Here is a 14,340-nt window from a genome sequence, read left to right as displayed (position 1 = left end):
AAAAGGCAGGATTCTGTGTAGCCAGGTGAGTTTCTGTATAACAAAGCAGGGTTGTGTGGAATAAAGATGGTCTCTGAATATCAATATTAGAATCTGTTAAAACAGCAGAGTGGAGTTCCGTGAAGCTTAGTGGAGTTCGGTGAAGCTGGCTGGAGTTCTGTCTAAGAGAGCAGGTGTCTGAGTCTGTGAGGAGGGTTCTGTGGCAAACTCAGGGTTTCATGTAACATTGGAGCAGTTCTGTATCTGGGAATAAGAAATCCGAGTTCTACAAGTTAGAGAGGGGCTCTGTTTAATAACAATGTGGGATCTAGATAAAGGAGGGTTCTGACAGAGCAGAGTTCTCCAAGGGCTCTAGCAGAGGATGACTCTTAATGATGAAGCTGCCCATGCGGTGTGCATGACAAAGCAAGGCACAGCAGCCCTTGTATGATTTGGCCCAGGTCATGTACCTGCATCCCAGCTGCAAGGGAGGCTGGAAAGTCAAGAGCTGGCATTTTCAGATTTTATGGTGGGATACTAGCCCTGGTGCCAAAAGTGGGAGATTGCTCAAATGTGGGAAGAGGGTTTAGCTGTTGCATTCTAACTGCAAGGAAGGCTGAAAGAGTGACCATCTGGCCTCTTTAGGTTATGATAGGAAGCATGTCCTGCCACAAAAAATGGGGGACTCCTCAAATATAGGAAGAGGGTTCTAATACTGGACAGCCAAAAACAATGACAAATTTCCATTGCACCTACCTTTAATCATGCCAAACTTTTCCCTTTGTTCATACTATTTTCTCTGCTTGGAACATCTGTCTCCCTCTCCACCCCACCTCCAGTATGCCATTTCCCTGCATACTCTCCATGCTCTTGGCCTCAATTTAAGTATCATGAATTCGTGAGGTTTTCCCTGACCCTCCCCACACAACCTCTGTACTACTCAGAGACAGCACTTTATTCTTTTCCTTCACTGTACTTATCACATTGTGTAATTGTATACTTTTAAGTGTTCCCCAAATGCTTTGTTCACCCCTTTGCCTAGAACCAGGTTAAACTCCTTACAGTGATGATCCCAAAGTTTATACCTCAGTCCCCAAATCTCCCTGGCATCCTTGATGTCATGTACCCCCCTCATCTCCATGTGCCCCAAACTGAGCTCCTCACCTTTCCCCCTAAATTAGGCTCCACCCCCCAATTATGCCAGTATGACTAGCTCTATCACCATTCCTTTCATCTTCCAAACAAGAGTTCTTGGAATCACCATAGAGTTCTCTGTCTTCACCACCCACATCAACTGGTCACTAAATTCAGTCTCTTCCATTCTTTAAAGCATCCCATCAGTCCACCCTCAGGCAGATCCCTCCAGAATTACCAGAGCAGCTCACATACACAAATCACTTAACCATGGGCAAAGACCTTTGCCTCCTCACAGCTAGTTGCAGTAGCAGGATAGCAGGCTGTAGTGACTCAGACAAAGCAGTATTGTCATTTTTCTGTGACAGATTTCTGAAATTGGGATACACATTCGGTTGCTGTAACACAGATCCAAAGTAACTTAAGTAAGTAGCTTGAACAAGATCTTGTGGTGGCAGTGGACTTGGCCCAGTGGTTAGGGTGTCCGTTTACCACATGGGAGGTCCATGGTTCAAACCCTGGGCCTCCTTGACCTGTGCAGAGCTGGCCCATGAGTGCTGTGCTATGCAGGTGTGTCCCCCGTGTAGGGGAGCCCCACGCACAAGGAGTGTGCCCCATAAGGAGAGCCGCCCAGTGCGAAAGAAAGTGCAGTTTGCCCAGGAATGGTGTTGCACACATGAGAGCTGACACAAGATGATGTAACAAAAAGAAACACAGATTCCTGTGCCGCTGACAACAACAGAAGTGGACAAGAAGAAGACACAGCAAACAGACAAAGAGAACAGACAACTGGGGTGGGGGCGGGATGGGAGAGAAATTAAAAAAAAAACCACAAAAAACACATCTCGTGGTTACAGCCTGGTCATAAGCAGTCCAACTTGTGCTGGCCCCTCAGCATCAGGCTCCCTTCTGCCTGACTGCTAGCCCTCTCTCTAGGCTGCTGTCTTCATTTGTGCTGTCAGGATGACTCCCACTGTGCCAACCCGGTCTGTCATCCAGCCAGTGGGGAGGGGGAGAAAGGAACAATGGGGCTGGAGGCCAGCTTCTCCAAAAGTGCAGCCTAGAACAGGCACATGTCACTTCCTTTCACACACCCTGGCTGAATCTAGCTGCAAGGGAGGCTGGAAATGTAGCTGGTTCTGGAGGGCCACAGGCTCAGTTAAAATGTAGAGGTTCCAGGGGAGATAGCCCGCTGTTTCTGCCATGCAGATCTGAGAAACTAGAATGACTTAAACACCAAAAACAAGCATCTATCAAGCCCCTTTAAACCTTTATGACTACATCACATGGTGGGAGTTGTCACCCCCTTTTAACAGACTAGGAAATTGAGGTGAGGAAGGATATTAAACGGCTTGCTCAAGATCACAAAAGTTAAAGCAACAAGATGGGGTTCAAAGCAATGGCACCCGATGCCAGAACCCAAGATTTTTCCATCATGTCACATAGGATGCATATTCCAAGGAGGCAGGGACGTTGTCAGTTTTCTTTCCAGCTGTATTCCCAGCAGTTAGAATGGTATGGGGCCCATAGTAGGCGACAAGTTAATAGTTCTTGAATGAATGAATTTCTGTTCCTTTCCTATTGTTGAAACTTCAACCCAAGAGGGAGACTTCTACTTTTTCTCCCTGTGTGGGGATGTGCCAGTAGGGTCCTCCTCCTCGCTCATCGCCCCCTCCAGTAGAGCCACCTGCCCCTGAAACTTTGTTTTCCTTAACGTGTGTGTGTGTGTGTGTGGGGGGGTGGTTGACATTCTACACTGAGGTCTGGTTTTTTGCTTTTTTAAAAAATTTTAATTGTCTTTCTTTTTTTAAAAGATACATAGATCACACAAAATATTACATTAAAAAACATAAGAGGTTCCCATATACCCCACTCCCCCTCCACAGACCCCCGCTCCTCCCCCATCAACACCCCCTTTCTTCAGTGTGGCACATTCATTGCACTTGGTGAACACACCCTGGAGTGCTGCCACACAGCGTGGACCATAGTTTACGTTGTAGTTCACACTCTCCTCCAGTCCATCCAGTGGGTTATGGCAGGATCTACAATGTCCTGCATCTGTCCCTTCAGTATCATTCAGGACAACTCTTCCTCCTTTTCCCTGCCCTCAGCAACTCCCATGGCCACCATCTTCACATCAATGATACAATTTCTTCCATTGCTAGAGTCACAACACTTCTATAGTAGAATGCAGCAAGCCACTCCAGTCCATATTATATTCCTCCATCCTGTGACCCTGGGAAAGGTCTGAGAGAACTTAGCTAAGAAGAATTCTCAGGGTGGTCTCCTGGACCTCAGACGGTCTCTGCTTCTCACTCTAAAGAGAACAGCCTGGAGTTAGGAGGCAGAGGGACCTGAGCTCTCTAATCAGTTTCCTCCTTGATATCACATGACTAGCTAACGTCCTTCAGTTCCTTACTATGTGCCTGGCTCTTAAACACTTTACATAGAACTCACTTCCCACAGCAATCCTATGAGTTGGATACCGTTATTAGCCCTGCTTTACAGATAAGGAAACTGAGGCACAGAGAGGCTAAGTAACTTACCAAGATCACACAGTAAGCGATGGAGCCAGGGCAAAGCCCAAGCCGGCACCTGTAAGGGCTACACTCTAACCATGTAGTGACACTCTATTGAATAGTGGAGTGCCTTATAGTTTACAGGGTGCTGTCATCGCTATAACTTATTTCGATTAGAAATAAGTCATTTTCCAGATAAGAAGACTGAGGCTAAGTCAGACCAAGCATCCTGTGCTCCGCCCAGCTTGCTGGTGCAGCTCTGTGGCTGGCGCTGCTGGTCTATGCTGGGGCAGGCCTGCTGAGCCTGCCTCTCCCGCCCCCCCCCCCCCCAGCGGACCTCCCTTGCTTCCTTCGGGGAGCCTCGCCTCCTGCCCGCCTCCCTCCCTTCCAGCTGTTGCAGCTGTGTGGGGGTCTTGAGGGAGTGGTGGTGGAGGGTGGGTGTCGAGTGGGGGGAAGAGGGCTGTTTATTTACAACATGACAATTTTGATGTATTTGCTAGGGGAAAAAAACCACCCCAGCACCACACAATTAAATTAAAAGACCGACGGTTGTGGGCGAAGCTCGTCTACAGTTGACTTAGAACCAAATGGATTGGAGAAAAACAACATAAATTGCCGTGGCTGCGGCTCCTCGGGCAGGCAGGCCCTCCGTGCAGCAAGCAGACGCTGCCGTGGTGGGGACCCCGGCCTGGGGTGCGCCCAGCCTGAGCTGGGGTGGCGGACGTCTGGGTGGGGGTGGCCCTAGGTGTTCACTGGCCTTCGTGGGGTGGCGGGCTCCCTGGCCTCTTGGTGCAGATGCCCTCCATGTCTCCGTGAACCACCTCCCCCTCCTCCCCGCTGTCCAGGCCAGACAGCTGCACGCTTTTCCTGCCTCTGCCGGTGAGCCCCCAGGTCCCGCCGGCTCTCGTTCCTTTGCGTCTCTCCATCTCTGGTCCTTTCCCTACTCTCTCCCCTCTGCTTATTGAGATCCTTATCCTTCGTCTCCTCTGCCTCCAGCTGGTCTCTCCGCCGCCAGCTTTGCTCAGTCAGCTCTACTCTATGCCCAGCAATTATTCTCCTGCCTGGATTGATCCTAAATTTCTTAGCATGTCATTCAAAGCCCTTGTATTAATCAGGTTTCTACTACAATGATGCTGTATAACAAGCAACCCCCAAATCTCGTTGACCTACAATCAGAAACATTCGTTTTCCTCACTCATGGGTCTTCAGGCGGCTGGGTGGTTCTGTTTCAAGCTGTGCCACCTGTCTCTCATTCAGGGATCACTGGCTACCCAAGTCCTGCTCTTCCCGTGGAGGCCAAGCTGAAGAACATTTAAAGTCCCTGCGTATGTCAACCTCAGTAACACTCCATTGGCCAAAGCAAGTCATGTACCAAGTCCAGTTGGCAACTGGGCAGGAAAATACATCCACCTCCTCTAGTACAAAGCACTGCAAGTCACATGGCAAAAGGAGTAGCTACGTGATCCTGTTACCAGGAGGAAGTAAAGAATTGGCAACAGTAGTCCAATTTGCCACACCTGGTTCTCAAAGGCGTAGTCCCTGAACCAACAGTGTCCGCCTCCTGGTGGTCCCGCCCCAGACCCTCTGAATCAGAAACCGCTGGTGTGGGACTCAGCGGTCTGTGTTTGAACACGCCCTCCAGAGGGTGCACGCCCCGGTTTGAGAACCACTGCTTGACGACCTGGCTGCTTTCGTCCTGAGTCCCGCAGGCTCGGCCACGGTGGAGCTATGTCCCTCCCCTGAGCCTTTCCTCTCAACGCTCCCTGCCGGGTGCTCCTTCCTCCCCAGCGGGCACATTCCTGCTCATTTTTCAGGACTTGGGTGGGATGGTCCTTCCTCTGAGGAATCTCTCTGCCCCAGCGTGTACACCTGGCGGAATTAATCCCTCCCTCCTGCGTGCTCCCCCAGGGCTCCTGCAGGCACATTTAATTACAGCAGGAATCAGACTGCACGGCACCTGGGTTTAGGACAGGGAGCCCTCCGGGGTCAGGACGGAGTCTTATTGGCTGTTTCATCTGCAGCGCATCCCATATGCCAGGCGCATGGCAAGCACGCAATAACTGTTGCTGATTTGGTTGCCGTGTTTTAGATGCTGCTGCTAGGCTGAGTGTTGCATTAATATTTCTGCCCCAAGAAACCAGCTTCCCAGAATGTGGGGATGGGAAGGCTGATGGAGGGGCTATAACAGGTGGGGTGGTCAGGGCAGCCCAGGCTTGGCTTATGTGAGTCGGAGGCAGGTCTGGGAGCCTTGGGTATGGGTAGGACACAGATGAGGGGTGCAGCTGGCACCCAGATGCCGGGCAGCTGTCCTTGCTTATGGCAAATCTGGCAAAGGCTCAGCCAGGACTCTGTGGGCTTCGATTGTTTATTAGATGTGGGAGAGCTTGGGCAGGTCTGCCTCCTCCATCAGACTAGGAGGCCACCTGAGGCAGGGTTGTGTCTTCTCCACGTGGCTGCGGCCCCTGTGCAGCACGAGCTTCTCTGCCATGGGACTGGGGGCTCTCCTTCCTCCCTGGTTGGGCTGTATCTTCCCTCATCACGCTCCTGTTGCAGGGATTAGGTGTTTACCATTGGACTTGGGTGACCTTGGGATGGCTTAGGGGCTGTGTCTTCCTTTTAAATACTTAGACACCCATTGCCCCATAGAGCAAAGCAGCCGCGTTTCACTTTCCACAGCTGATCCCAATAAGACGGCCAGCCAGCTCTCTCCCTGTAGCCCCAACATCTCTCCGGAGGTGCCTTCTCCTCGTTTTCTAAAACAACCAGAGAAGGAGCAGTCAGCCTGAGGCTGAGTTTTCCGCAGCTGTGTAGGTGTGGAGGGATGCGGGAGCTGCGGGATTGGGTGCTGGGGAGGGGGGCAGATGTGGAGGCCGAGAAGAGCCCTCCACGCTCTAATCTTTTCCTTCCGGGCTGACAGGTACATTTCAAGGGAAATTGAATCTGCACATTTCAGCTTCATTTGCACTTAATGCGTCTGGCTGGCAGTGGGCAGGAGGCTTTTGATGTCTGTGTCTTGGTGCCCAAGTCTTCGCTAAGCCTCTTTTCTTTGAAGTTAGGGAGGCTCGTGTTACTGCCAAGGAGCAGAGCAGGCTGGCACACTGTCCGCCTCGGCTCCTGTGCGGCTGCGGACCTACCAGCACGCCTTCAGGACCTGCTCTGCGAAAGCTTTTGGGAAGCCGTCTTTGATAGGAGGGGGTGGGGAGAAACCCTGGTTGATTTCAGAACTGGGCTCACCAAGCTCATCCTTCCAAGAAGCAGGTAAAGGGGTCTGCGTCCTGCTAAGGCTTTCTAGCGGGGCTTTAGTTTTCACGTAATCACATTCTCTCCGTCCTCACTCACCTTAACGCACGCCATCCCTTGTTTTCTTATTCGTAATGTGGGCAATTGATGACTTCTCCATCTCAGGTGAAGTTTGAATACAAGGGTCTTTAGAAAGCTGGGCAGGCGGTGGACTTGGCCCAGTGGTTAGGGCGTCCGCCTACCACATGGGAGGTCCACGGTTCAAACCCCGGGCCCCCTTGACCCATGTGGAGTTGGCCCATGCACAGTGCTGATGCGCGCAAGGAGTGCCCTGCCACGCAGGGGTGTCCCCCGTGTAGGGGAGCCCCACGTGCAAGGAGTGCCGTCCAGCGTGAAAGAAAGTGCAGCCTGCCCAGGAATGGCGCCGCACATATGGAGAGCTGACACAACAAGATGATGCAACAAAAAGAAACACAGATTCCCGTGCCGCTGACAACAACAGAAGCGGACAAAGGAGACGCAGCAAATAGACACAGAGAACAGACAACCGGGGTCGGTGTTGGGGGAGGGGAGAGAAATAAATAAATCTTTAAAAAAAAAAAAAAAAGAAAGCTGGGCCGTTTTTATTGATCTGATATCATCAGAGTTGTAACAGCAGGCTGGCTTGGCCAGGGCAGCCTGTGTGGTGGAGCCTGAGTCTCCTCTTGGAACAGATGGATGCAAGAGACAGAGGAGAGCACCTTGGCCCCTCCTTTCCAGGTCAGCTGCCTCTGGGCCCCCACCCCATCCCAGTCCCCATCCCCTTCCCTCTGCTTTTTAACCCTCTGAGGAAGGGAGTCCTGTGCTGGGCGCTGACTGCGGGAAGGTGGGCGTGCTGAGCTGGCACCAGCAGGCGGCTTTCCTCTTGTGGGAGCCCCTCCCTCCCTCAGCCTGCCCGGCCTGCAGACACTGGGGTTCGGGCGGCTCTTCTGAGGGCTGGAGGGCCTCGGGGCCCTCACCAGGATTTGGGCCCCCTCCCCACTCTCCCTGGGCCTACCTCTGGGCTGAACAAACAACTCCATGGGGGCGGGGGGGTGCCACTCTCCAAGGCTCCGTCCCAGCATGGTGCTCCAGGGTAGGGGGAGAGCTGGGGTCTGAACCTGGTGAAAGGGGGTTGTGGGGGATTTGAGAACAGAAGAGAAGCAGCGGGGCCTTGGGAAACAGGGCCTTTCTGGGTGGCTGAAGACCCAGCAGGTGCCTGGAGCGATGGAGGGGGCACAGCTCTTACGGGGAGTGGGGAGTCGACCCTAGCATCGTGCTGCGAGCAGGAACAGCTGGAGATAGCCCCAAGAGCAGAGAGCAGAGTGCTGGAATTTTCCCTCTTCGTGTCTTACGGTGACTGACCTGGGCAAGGCAAGCAGGAAAAGGAACTCCCTGGCTCTTCTGGGGTCTGAACAACAGAAGAACGAGCTGCAGGAGGTCTTGGATTTGAACTACACATTGACAGAGCCTCAGAGGTCATAACCAGGCTCCTTCTTTGGCCCAGGGGTGGCAGTGACTCCCCCAGCCCATGCAGCATGGCAGTGTTCAAGGCAGGACTGGGACTCGGGTCCCTTGGCTCAGCCTAGTGTGCTCCCCCGCCCGCCCCATTTGTCCGTCTTCTGTGTCCACTTGCACTCCCGTCAGCGGCACCTGGAATATGTATCTGGCTCTGTTGCGTCATCTTGTCGTGTCAGCTCTCCATGTGTGTGGCGCCACTCCTGGGCAGGCTGCACTTTCTTTCGTGCTGGGTGGCTTTCCTTATGGGGTGCACGCCTTGTGTATGGGGTTCCCCTACGGGGGGACACCCCTGTGAGGCACATCAGCACTGCACATGGGCCAGGTCACTACATGGGTCAGGAGGCTCTGGATTTGAACCCTGGACCTCCCATGTGGTAGGTGGACACCCTATCCGTTGGGCCAAATCTGCTTCCCTAGTGTGCTCTTTCCATTACGGGTTTGACTTGAGAAAGAATTCCCTGCCTCTGACACTTGACACAATCAGGCAGGAGCCTCAGGGGAGGCCACAAGCTCTCCAGGTAGCTCTCCAGCCCTGGGCAGCCTGATGGGTCCAGCTGAGAGTCAGGGAGGTTGAGCCCTTGCCCGCCAGCTCCATCCCATGTCCCCACCGGTTTGCTGTGGCTGGGAAGGGAGGCCCATGAAAAGTGGGCGTCATTTAATAACCGAGGTCACCGTGGGAGGGGAGCCCCTGGCACCAGCCCCCTGCTTAAGAATAGACATAGAGTCATTAGCCAGCAAATAATCATCATAATCCTGGAAGACGGCGCGTTTCCCCTCCGGTGCCTTCAATCACCAGCCCTGAATGGGAGCGGAAACTTGAAGCAGGCATCAAACCCACGCAGATGGGGAGCTGACAGCGCCATCTCCCAGCCCCGCTCAGGCTGCCGCTCCCAGTGCAGCCTGTTTCCAGGCTTTTGGAGGCACCTGGCTTGGTGAGGGGATAGGGCTTCGGTCCTCGCCAACTCTGGCCGAGCTGGGGGAGAAGGAGGGAGCTGAAACGGAGAGGGACGTGGACTTTGGGGCATGGGAAGGTTGAACCCCAGCCAGGCCACTCACTGCTGTGTGACCGGGCGACGTGTCACTGTCTTCAAGCCTTGGTCTCCTCCCCAGATCATGACGATGGAGACCATTCCCATCTCTCATTTAACAGAAGATGGCACGAGCTGACGTGAAATGCCTGTCGCGCACTAAGCCCTTTGTCATGATGATAGCCCACTGTGTCCCTGGAGCTACATGCTTTCATACTTGGTGTCTGCTGACCTGCGCACAGACCTGAGAACTAAATGCCGGCCGACCAAGGGAGCCTTCATTCACCAACACCCAGCAGCCGGTAGTGGCTCAGAGCCTGGGGCGGGGAAGGAGCCCCTAGGGAGGGTGGCAGGTATGAGTGTCCTTGTCTCCGCCCCCAGTGCTTCTCTCTGCACCTCAGTTTCCCCATCTGCCAAGTGGGGGAGGTTGGGCTGAGACCGTCCCTAATGATCATCCAGATACAGACTTCCTGGGCTCCTTGAGCCTTTCCTGGGGTTCCCGGGGACTCTGGCATGAAACTTGGTTTATGTCAGGAAGGAGGGGGCCGGGAAGTGGTGGGGTCGGAGCCGCTGGCGGCTCTTCCGTGGGTCTAGGCTGCTGTGAAATTGCCAGGTGGCCATACACTCTCCCCACCGGGCCCTGTGGGCAGAGGCAGGGCCCGCCTGGCTGCTGGCACACGAGGCCACAGACCTGTCGCCCAAGGCTTCCCCTTAGGCTTCCCCTTAGGCTGTGCAATGCTGCAGAAGGCACACAGGCTTTGGGCCAGGCCCAGGTTGGGCAGGCCTAGGTTCAAATCCTGACTCTGCTTCTTCCGGGCCACGTGGCCTTGAGCAGGCCCCGCTCCTGAACTGGCCGCCCGTGGTGGCCTCAGCGGGCCCCGCTCCTCAGCCGGCCGCCGTGGTGGCCTCGAGCAGGCCCCGCTCCTCAGCCGGCCGCCCGTGGTGGCCTCAGCGGGCCCCGCTCCTCAGCCAGCCGCCCGTGGTGGCCTCAGTGGGCCCCGCTCCTGAACTGGCTGCTCCGTGGTGGCCTCAGCGGGCCCCGCTCCTGAACCGGCCGCCTGTGGTGGCCTCAGCGGGCCCCGCTCCTCAGCCGGCCACCCGTGGTGGCCTCAGCGGGCCCCGCTCCTCAGCTGGCCGCCGTGGTGGCCTCGAGCGGGCCCCGCTCCTCAGCCAGCCGCCCGTGGTGGCCTCAGCGGGCCCCGCTCCTGAACTGGCTGCTCCGTGGTGGCCTCAGCGGGCCCCGCTCCTGAACCGGCCGCCTGTGGTGGCCTCAGCGGGCCCCGCTCCTCAGCCGGCCGCCCGTGGTGGCCTCAGCGGGCCCCGCTCCTCAGCCGGCCACCCGTGGTGGCCTCAGCGGGCCCCGCTCCTCAGCCGGCCGCCCGTGGTGGCCTGGACCCTGACCAGGATGGTGAGGCAGCTCCTTGGGAGTCAGGCTGTCCCCTTCCTCTCCAGGACACTTGCCTTTCCACCTTGTCTCTCTAACAAGGTGCCCCAGCCACCGGTAGATACCCAGACAGCGCGCTATACAAGCAGGCCCCAAAGGTCAGCTTTGGGGAAAACGGCATTTCGGGAATTTCTATTTCCTCGTAAACCATTATTCACAAACATTGTACTTCTATGTGAATGAGGCACTAGGACGGAGCCGAGCTTGGTTCCAGGAACCAGGCTGAAAAGAAAGCAGGTGCTGCAGATGCAGAGCTGAGTGAGGAGAAGGATTCCGGGGGTTGCTCTGTGTGGGCCTGGCTGGCTGCCAGAGCTATGAGCTTTCTTCCTCCTGCAGCTCCCTCATCCTCTCCCGACTCGTCCCCCACACTGGGGGGTGGCCAGGTGGGAGGAACGAGCACAGGCTTCAGAGCCAGGCTACCCTGGTATGAATCCCAGTTCTGTCGCTCATGAGCTGTGTGACCTTGGGAGATGAACTCAACCTCTCTGAAGTTCAGTGTCCTCATCTGCAAGGCAGGGACAAACACCACTTTCTGTGCACATTGCAGTACAGATTAAATCAGGCAAAATATGTGAATTCTCCTAGCAGAGAGCCTGGTTCACAGTAAGCGCTTAATAAATACTCCTTTGTTTCTTCCTTTGATATGTATTTATTGAACTTTAAATAAATACAATTTATTGTGCTTGAAGCTGAGGACTCAACAGTGAAGATCTGATGCCTGTATTTCAGGGTCTAGTGGAAGGATCTCCCTTCCTGCTTCCCCTTCTTCCTTCCTTCTCTCCTGGGGCTTCCGGGAGGAGGGCTCAGGCTGCCTGTCAGTTACAAGGGGATGCTCAAGGCCTGGGCTTACCAGCCGGAGGGCCCCGGGGACCCAACCCCGGTACTTAACCTCTCGGCCGGGTGAGGACCCTTTCTCAGGCTTTGTCCCAAACCCTGTCTTTTATGAGCCCAGAGAAAAATGGGTAAACTCCTGGAGCCATGGGGGACCAGAAGTGGCCCGAGCCTTGCTGCTGGCACTGTTTCATCCCTGTGCCTCCTGCCCCTGGGACCTTCCCTTAAACCCTCAGACTAAGTGGAGGTTAAAGCAGAAAGCCTACCAGGGAGCAGGAGCAGGCCTGGCTCCGCAGGCAGCCTCAGGGCGCTGGAGCGGAGGTTCTGTTGTGGGCTCCGGACACTGCCATTTGGTTCTTGCAGAAGCAGGGAAGAACGCTGTCCCGTGCTGATCAGGTGAACCCCAGCAAGCCTCTCCTCTTGGACCCTCTGTTTCTTCATCTGTACGACGAAGGGAGGCCGATGTGCCTGGGGGCCCACCTGCCGAGACCTTTGCCCCCTCTTTGTCCTGTTTCAGCAGCTCCAGCTCTACCCAGGAGCTGTGGGCTCTCCTGGCCCCTGCAGGAAGGGGCCAGGGATACTGGGGTGAATGCAGGGTCCCTGAGATGGGGTAGCAGGAGCTGCAAGCTTTCCTCCCCATCTGTTCTTCTGACACTGAACCTGAGGCACGCCAGTGTGGCTGTGTGCCCGTGTTTTCTTGCAACGAACAGATGAGCTCGCATACATTGGAATGAACATTGCCCGTTGCCTGGCATCCCCTTGGGAAGCACAGCACTTATTCCAGTGCCACTACTGGTTCCTGTTGGGAATGCCTTTGGAGTCCCTGGGAGACTCATGAGGAACTGACGAAGGCATTGCTTTAGTCACTAGACTCAGACATTTCTTCAGATCATACACGGAAGCAGCTCCGAGGGATGTGCCGGCATTGCCCTCGAGCAGCGGAGCAGAAGGGGGGGCCAGCACGGCCGCCTCCGCCCTCCTGCTCTCCCCCGCGGCCTCCACCTGACCCGGCCACCTCCTGCCGCTCCACCTGTCTCTGCTCTCACCCTCTGCCTCCTCCTCCCCTGGATGGTGCCCAAACCTTCACCTGGCACTCGAGGCCATTCACAGCCTGCCCTTGCCCACCCCTCCAGCTTGCCCCCACTCCCGCCCCTTGCCCACGCCACGCTCCTGCTGCACCGAGCTACCTGCCGTTCTGCAAACAAGACTCGGCTTTCACACTTGCCTTTGCGTATGCTGTTCCCTGCCTGGGATGCCTTCCTCTCCCCGGCCAGTCCCTTATTCAAACTTGAGCTCAGCCGCGACTCCCCCAGGGCAGCCTTCCCTGCCCACGCCCCTCAATCTGCTCCCGCTCTTCCCAGCATGGGTCACATGGAGTTCCATCTATGGGCATTGTCAACCCTTCTAGACGGTGAGCTCCTCAAGGAAAGCATCATTATGTTTAAAAATCTTTGCATCCTTTCACGAGGATGGCTATTATTAAAAAAACCAAAAAAACTGAAGATTACAAGTTTTGGCGAGGATGCGGAAAAATAGGAACCCTTGCACATTAGCTGGTGGGAATGAAAAACGGTGCAGCTGCTGTGGAAAACTGTTTGATGGTTCCTCAGAAAGTTCAGCATAGAATTACCGTATGACCCCAAAGAACGGAAAGTAGGCACCTGGACAGATATTTGTACACCAGTGATCACAGCAGTATTCTGCACAATAGCCAAAAGGTGGAAGCAACCCAAGGGTCCATCAACCCATGAATGGATAAACCAAGTGTGGGCTGTCAATACAGCGGAATCTTGTTTAGCCATAAAAGGAAGTGAAGTGCTGGTACGTGTTACAAATGGATGAACCTCGAAGACATCATGTTGAGTGAAACAAGCCAAACACAAAAGAACAAATATTGTATGATTTATCTTACATGAAATAACTAGAATAAGCAACTTCATAGAGACATAAAGAAGAGTGGTTACCAGGGGTGGAGGGGGATGGAGGAATGTGGAGTTACTACTAAATGAGTATGAGTTTCTTTTGAGATGATGAAAATAGTCTGGAAATAGATAGTAATGACATCAGTACTGTCAATGTACTTAATGTTAAAGAATGTTTCATTTCAAAGGGTTGAGATTATTTTCATGTTATTAATATGTATGTTTTATCACAACTAAAAAGAAATAAATTATTTTTTAAAAATCTTCACAGATTTTTCAGGCCTAAAAAAGGTAGACCAAAGCTTAGCACTTGTAGGTGCTTGGTATATAATGGTTGATGCATAAATACAGGGTATAGGTTCTTTGAAACATGCTAGGATAAAGGGAAATTAATAATAATTGCCTACGTTTACTGAATGTTTACTGTTTGCCAGGCATTTTAATAACAGTAGCTGACAAATATTGGAAGTTTACACTACACAAAAAGAATTATATTTATTCTTCATAATGGCCTGTAGAGGTAGGTACTTTTATTATCCTGGTTTTATACAGATGGAGAAACTGGGCATGGGTGATTCCAGCACTCTTGATGGAGCTTATTTACTAACTGGGCTGTCTGGTTCCAGGGTCCAAACTTTAAACCTATCTCTGGATCTACCTTCTCTAATTAGGCACCCATTGCTAGACCCCAAAGTTCCCAAGGA

The sequence above is a fragment of the Dasypus novemcinctus genome, chromosome 21 (genome assembly GCF_030445035.2).
Source record: "Dasypus novemcinctus isolate mDasNov1 chromosome 21, mDasNov1.1.hap2, whole genome shotgun sequence".
Classification (NCBI taxonomy): domain Eukaryota; kingdom Metazoa; phylum Chordata; class Mammalia; order Cingulata; family Dasypodidae; genus Dasypus; species Dasypus novemcinctus.
Note: the sequence above shows the minus strand (reverse complement) of the source record.